At 36.0% G+C, this 6,886-nt stretch overlaps 1 pseudogene; it reads left to right on the forward strand.

Annotated features, from left to right (window-relative positions):
* Positions 1–249: 249 nt before the first annotated feature.
* On the forward strand, positions 250–368 carry LOC124937230 (annotated as a pseudogene).
* The last annotated feature ends 6,518 nt before the right edge of the window (positions 369–6,886 follow it).

Below are 6,886 nucleotides of genomic sequence, written 5' to 3' on the forward strand. Positions count from 1 at the left end.
AGATAGTTTAGGAGAATTGACATGGAAAATATCATGTCATTAATCCAATTAAGTCTTGATTATGATGTTTAGAGCTTTGAAATAAAGAAAAATCTTTGGGGGTGAATTAGGAGAGAGAAGGACAATGGTAAAAAGAGTTATTGTGGTAAGTCCAAGTGTAAAAGTGATATTATCTTTGACATTTATAAATTTTTAATTTTTGATAACAAATGCATACCTACGAATTGCCTATCATAAAATGTTTTAACTTGGTGCAATTATACTAGCACTAATGCACTGAATTTCATCGGAACTCCACAATTAAGCGTGCTTGGGCGAGAGTAGTACTAGGATGAGTGACCTCTTGGAAAATTCTCGTATCGCACTCTTTTAACGATTTATTTGCTTAAACCGCGAAGATTAGACACACTCCAAAAAAGAAGCGGAACCAGCGTTCTAAAAAAATGTTCTAACTTTGTAATTTTCTATTTAACTAATCAAAAAGAAACTTCAATAATGATTGCCTAAAACCATGAGATTAATAAAAAAAATTAGTTTTTACAATTAGGCGATCCGAGAGTATTTTTCAAATTTGAGTGTTTTTGTCCATCTTTGTGTATTTTCGTACAAGTTTTAATTTAATCATAGTGAATAACTATGTTTCGTCTTGAAAATGGATTATGTATTGTTGAACCATTCAAAATTTTGTGTGATGTTACCTTGTTACTACATTTACTTTTCTTACATAACACTCAGATTGTTTTTATTTGTGTTTAAAGATAGTTGGATCCCCTGTTAAAATCTACCATGTGTCCCTTGTGCCCTCTCATAAGGAGGGGTAAACATATAATATTTTAGTTATTACTCCCTTCCTGTGAGAGCACATGAAATTTTGGTAACAGGAGATCTCGATTGGTTCAAAGGTTGTTGCAAATTTTTGGGGTTTTATTTTTCTATTTCATCAGTTTAAATAGGTAGTAACCATCATATATATATATATATATATATATATATATATATATATATATATATATATATATATATATATATATATATATATATATATATAATGTTTGGATTGCCGAGTCGAGAACTGTGGTTAATTTAAATATATATGTGAGAGTAAATAAATATTTGGGTCGGATTGTGGGTTGACCCAAATATTTCCCAAATTTGACATACTTGAAATAATCTGTAAAAAAATGCAAGAAAGAAGAACACAAGAAGACACATATTTATAGTGGTTCACTCAAATTGAGCTACGTCCACTTCAGCCACCACCAGATTTCACTATGAAGAAGAAAAAAAAGGAATACAAAGTTTTTGCTCACATTTTATCTCTCTAGAATTCTATTTAATCATTTGTAAATCCTTAATAATCACATATTTATATGGTAAACATTCAGGTAATAAACCTAAATAACTCTTGATCAGACCCAAACCCAAAATCGAATACAAACCCAATAAACTCTAATTAACAATGTAGAGTTTATTATAAGTGTAGGCTCCATAACTCAATAATCTCTCACTTGGAGACTAACTTCATCATCTCTCGATCGGTAGCGGCTTTCCATCCGGTGTCTTAACGAAGAAGACCAACTGAAGTTGCACACAACTTCAATTTCTCATTTGTCAAAACTTTCGTCAACATATCAGCTGAATTCTCACTCCCGGGAATATTCTCAAGACCTAATACTGCATCTTCTAAAGCTGACCGGATGAAATGATAACGAACATGTATATGCTTCATCCTTCCATGATAAACATGATTCTTTTCCAAATGAATGACACTCTAACTGTCGTATCACAACACATTTCTCTCATAGTCTTGACCTAATTCTCACAAAAGGGTTGTAATCACATCATCTCCTTAGTAGCCTCTATCACCGCAACATATTCTGCCTCACAACTAGAAAGAGAAACAATCTTCTGCAATTTTGAAACCCAATTGATTGTAGTACCTCTTAGAGTATAAATATACCCTGTTGTGCTCTTCCTACTATCAACATTACCACCATTGTCAACATCAACATATCCTTCCAAACCCATATTAGACTTTCGAAAACACAAAGAGAGACCCGTACTTCCTCTTAAGTATCATAGTATCCACTTTACTGCTTCCCAATGTTGTCTATTCGGGTTGCTCATGAACCTGCTAACAACTCCCTCTACATGTGCTATGTTTGGTCTTGTGCAAACCATCGCATACATAATACAATAAATGGAAGAGGCATATGGAAAAGTGGACATGTAATTTTTCTCCTCCTCTGTTGAAGGTGACTGGTCTTTAGATAGTCTGAAGTGACTAACTAAGGGGGTAGTAACTGGTTTTATATCATACAAGTTAAACCTGCTAAGAACATTCTTCACATATTCTTCTTGTGAATGCTTGAGAACTTCTTCATCACTGAAAATTCTCATCCCAATGATTTGTTTTGCAGCACCCAAATCCTTCATTGCAAACTTTTCAGACAACTCTTTCTTGAGCTTGTTAATCTCATACAAGTTTTCTCCAGCAATCAACATGTCATCAACGTAGAGGAGCAAAATAATGTACGATTTATCAAACCTCTTGATATAGCAACAATGATCATATTCACACCTCAGAAAATTGTTACTTTACATGAAGCTATCGAACTTCTTGTACCATTTCCTTGAAGCCTATTTCAAACTATACAAACTCTTTTGAAGCTTACACTAAAGCTCATCTTTTCCTTTGATTTCAAATCCTTCTAGTTGTTGCATATAAATCTCTTCATCTAAATCAGCATGAAGAAAAACAGTTTTGACATCCATTTGTTGAAGATGAAGGTCTTCTTTCACAACCAAATTTAAAATCGTTCTGATTGTCATCAATTTAACTACTAGAGAGAAAATCTCATTGTACTCAATACATTCTTTCTATTGAAATCCTTTCACAACCAACCTTGCCTTGTACCTCATGATTTTATCATGTTCTTCTTTAATCTTGAAGATCCATTTATTTTGAAGTGCTTTCTTTCCCTTTGGTAGCTTAGTGAGCTCCCAAGTATGATTCAACGTCAAAGAGTCCATCTCATCTTTCATCGCAGATTCCCACTTAACCGATTCATCAGATTGTATTGCTTCCTCGTAGCATTCATGTTCACCTCTATATGTCAACAAGATATAGTTCAAAGATGGAGACTACCTCTCAAATGGTTTTCGATTCCTTGACGATTTTCTAAACTGTATAACCGGTGTTTGTTGATTTACCACTAGGGCCACTAATGGGATTAGGATCTCCGATAGGGGACCGAAGTCCGACTAAAGGAGAACTCTTACACACTCACAACAGTTTGCGCTAATCCGATTAAGAATTAACACCGGTCTCAACACTACACAGTATGTCACAAACTCTTGAACCGGGTTCAAGTGTGGAAATATTTGTTTCAGCCTGAAGTAATACACACAAATCAGATAGAGAGAAGAATAATGAAGGGTCGGTTGAAGTAAGAAGAAATCGGTTCGGATGATAAAATGACCGGAAATGATAAAGAACATAAGACAAGGATTTTATGGATGTTCGGAGATAAAACTCCTACGTCACCCCTTCTTCTCAAAAAACGAGAAGGATATTCACTAGGAATATTCAAACACAATACAACACACGATCGAGTCTTATTTACTACTCGATATTCACTTTACAACTCTCACACAGAATTGTAATACACTTGATTTACAAATACAACTTAATGCTTGCTATTATTAGACTAATAAAAATCTCAAGATTGTTCAAAGAGTTGTATTTCAAAGTTAGATTGATTATCAAAGTTGGATCAATCGTATTGTACATCTTTAGCTCTTCATCTTCTTCCTTTTATAGTGGAAATATGACAACGATCATATTTCTCTTTCTGATTTGCATTTAATGTGGTTGGTGTAGTTGGTCAAAAGGAGCCGCATACCATTTAATGCGGTTGAAGCTTCCCAAGGTATAATGCAGCGCCAACTCAAGATAGGTATCTGTTTACTTGACAATTGTACTCTTGACGATTGTACTTTCGACGGTTACCTGCTCCTTAAAAATTGATTCTCAACTTTATACCAATCCAGGTAACTATACACTTGACAATTACCTACTGTCTACAGTCTAACAACAGACTTGTATCAGAAGGAAAAAGACACATTCTGATCTTTTGAAGATCTTCCTCTACACATTCCCAAAGAATATTTGTTCGCACCGAACTTCATCTGTCAACATTTCTAATCTTTGATATTGTCTTGATTTAAATCTTCCTGTTGGAAATATCTGTTGGCTTGTGATTATCCAGAAATTGAACAAACCGAACACATATCAATTTGTTGCTAGAGAACCGGTTGATTGGTCCTACCGTTGATTAGATGGAACCAATTTCTAATAACAAGTTCACCGATTCTGAAGTTTAAACCGGACCAGTCTTCTAATAAGATAAGTTAATTAAGTGGATTCTGGTTTGTGTTGTTTCAGAAATAGAGATTTGATCGGCCAAAAATGTGACCGCTCCTCGTACCTGCACATAAAGTTGAATTTAATTATGTTCTGTAGATAGTTAATTACTTATTAATTGACTATCTAATTTATCTAATAATTTCTCACTTTTTGATTATTTAAGTTAAATATTTAAGTTAAATATTTAAAACCCTATAATCGTTGGTCGGTTTAAAGAACTTATTTGTATTTGGCTGGTTAGAAAGCGGTTTAATTTAAAGATAGAGTTTTGAGAAAAATTTTGTGAGAAAATTTTCTATGTTTAACAATTTCTCCATTTTTGATATTTTTAAATTAAAAGTATCAAAACCCTGTAATTTGAAACTTGAACCGAATAATAGAAAATTTCCAAAATAATTCATAACTTCCCAAAATATTCAGTCATATATATATATATATAAATAAAAGTAGAATCATAAGGATAGAGATTTAGTGGACTCCTTCATTCGGCTCGGTGAAGTAGGGATTTTAGAGTCGGTGGATGAGGCCCTAGCTTCCATAGATGCCTTCTACGAGGCCATGGAGTCTTGAACTGTTTCCTTGATGAAAGCCTTTATCTCATCTGAAATTAAAATAGTAGATAGATTTTGCACCGGGGGTTGAGTATGAACCGTAAACGACACTTCTGTCCCACCCGGTTTCGGAAGACTGTCTTCTTTGGATTTGCTCCGGTCAAAATTCTTAGCCGGTGGAGTTTTGACCGATGAGTCGATTGTCGGTGAAGCTATTACCCATCTCGTTTTTCTTTATTTTCTGGAGATGCAAGAGGAGGCTCCAGTTGACTTTCTTCAGATTGAGCTCCTGCCGGTCTGGAAGATTGACCGAGCTCAAAGTTGGATTTTTCAAACTGTTGTTCATTCCGGTCGGCCTCTCTTTCTTTACTAGAAGGAGGAGTAAGCATTGCAGCATTCCCATCTGTTGCATTTTCATACTTTGAGATTTCGGCTTTAAGTTCTACTTAAACCGTTCTCAAATTTTCCAGCACAATTTTGTCCACTTTGGTTACATCTCCTATAACACTATGTCTCCGATGTATGTTGGCAATAGTTGAGGTCAGTATGTTTAACTTGACATTTTCCTCGACCAACTTCGGTCTTGTCATGACAATTGCTACAGATGATGTTTTAGCTAGATCCAGTACCGTTGCTTCTAAAGACATCGTCGGCCACTTGTCTGCTTCAGGACATTTTGGGAGCATATCCTTGAAATTTACTTCTATCCTTAGTCTTGTCCATTCATAGTAAGAATCGGCTAGTTCATACGCCTTGTATTCAATTTTCTTGAGGACATCGTCTACAACTTTATTGGCCTCATCATCGGCCATGTGAGAATCTGGTTCAACATCCGGATTTGCATTATTATCCGCCTCCTCAAGGATTGGATTTTGCTCGGTTCTAGTTGGAAAGGTTTCCTCTTTGACCGGACCGGTTGAGCCTCTCCCGAAATGATCACTCTCATGCACCATTGGCTGTTCGACCAAAATTTCTTCTTCATCAATTTCGACCAACTTATCGGCCCCATCATCAACACCTTCCCGGTCAGTTTCAATAGTCTGACCGGTTTCAACAAATTTACTCATCACATCAGCTTCAGCGAACCGATTGACATCATTCATAATTTCAACAATAATATCCGACGTTCTCTGTTGAGCCTCTAAAGCCGCAGGCCCAACAGGTTGTACAGTAGAATCCCTAGGAACAGTAATAATAGTGGGAGTAAGAGTATTTACCTCAAGAATAGAAGCTTCCTTAGATTTGGATCGGCCGGTCGTGCTGGCCGTGAACTCGGTATGAGTATGAGGAATAACCGGATTTGGGACCGGTTCGACAAGAATTTGATCATCGACCGGAGTGGGAATATGATTGGCCTCATTGTTAACCGATATGGTGGTTTCTATTTCTATCATCTCACTGTCGGATTTTTCTACATCCGATGCTTCAGCCGCTGGTATTTTTCCTTTCTTCACCTTCTCTTTTGTTTCCTTCACCTTAGGCTCCTTAGCCTTCGATTTCTTTTCTTTTGGTTCCTTTCTTTCATTACTTTGACCTTTCCGGATCTAACCAGACTTTTTTTAATACTAACCGAATTGAATATTTTATATTTGGGAAGAACAATACCTGGTCTGGTCGAAACTTCGAGATGGAGCAAGATCTTGCCGATCTGTATTGCATAGCCCAGAGACCGATCCTTCTTTGAATCCACCAACAATCTAATTGGACTTCAAACAAAATTCTTCACTAGTTTATTTGATCACCGACAAGAATCCCGACCATCATTTCAAATTTTTCCCAAGTGAGGTTGTCAAAATTACCTCCTCTTCCCTAAAGTGACTTGGAGACAATATCGCATAGCAGCCGATATTCAAATTTTAGAGAGCTTTTCTTACCGGTAAACTCCACCGGTTCATCAGTATTGGCG

This window comes from Impatiens glandulifera, chromosome 4 (assembly GCF_907164915.1).
Source record: "Impatiens glandulifera chromosome 4, dImpGla2.1, whole genome shotgun sequence".
Classification (NCBI taxonomy): Eukaryota; Viridiplantae; Streptophyta; class Magnoliopsida; order Ericales; family Balsaminaceae; genus Impatiens; species Impatiens glandulifera.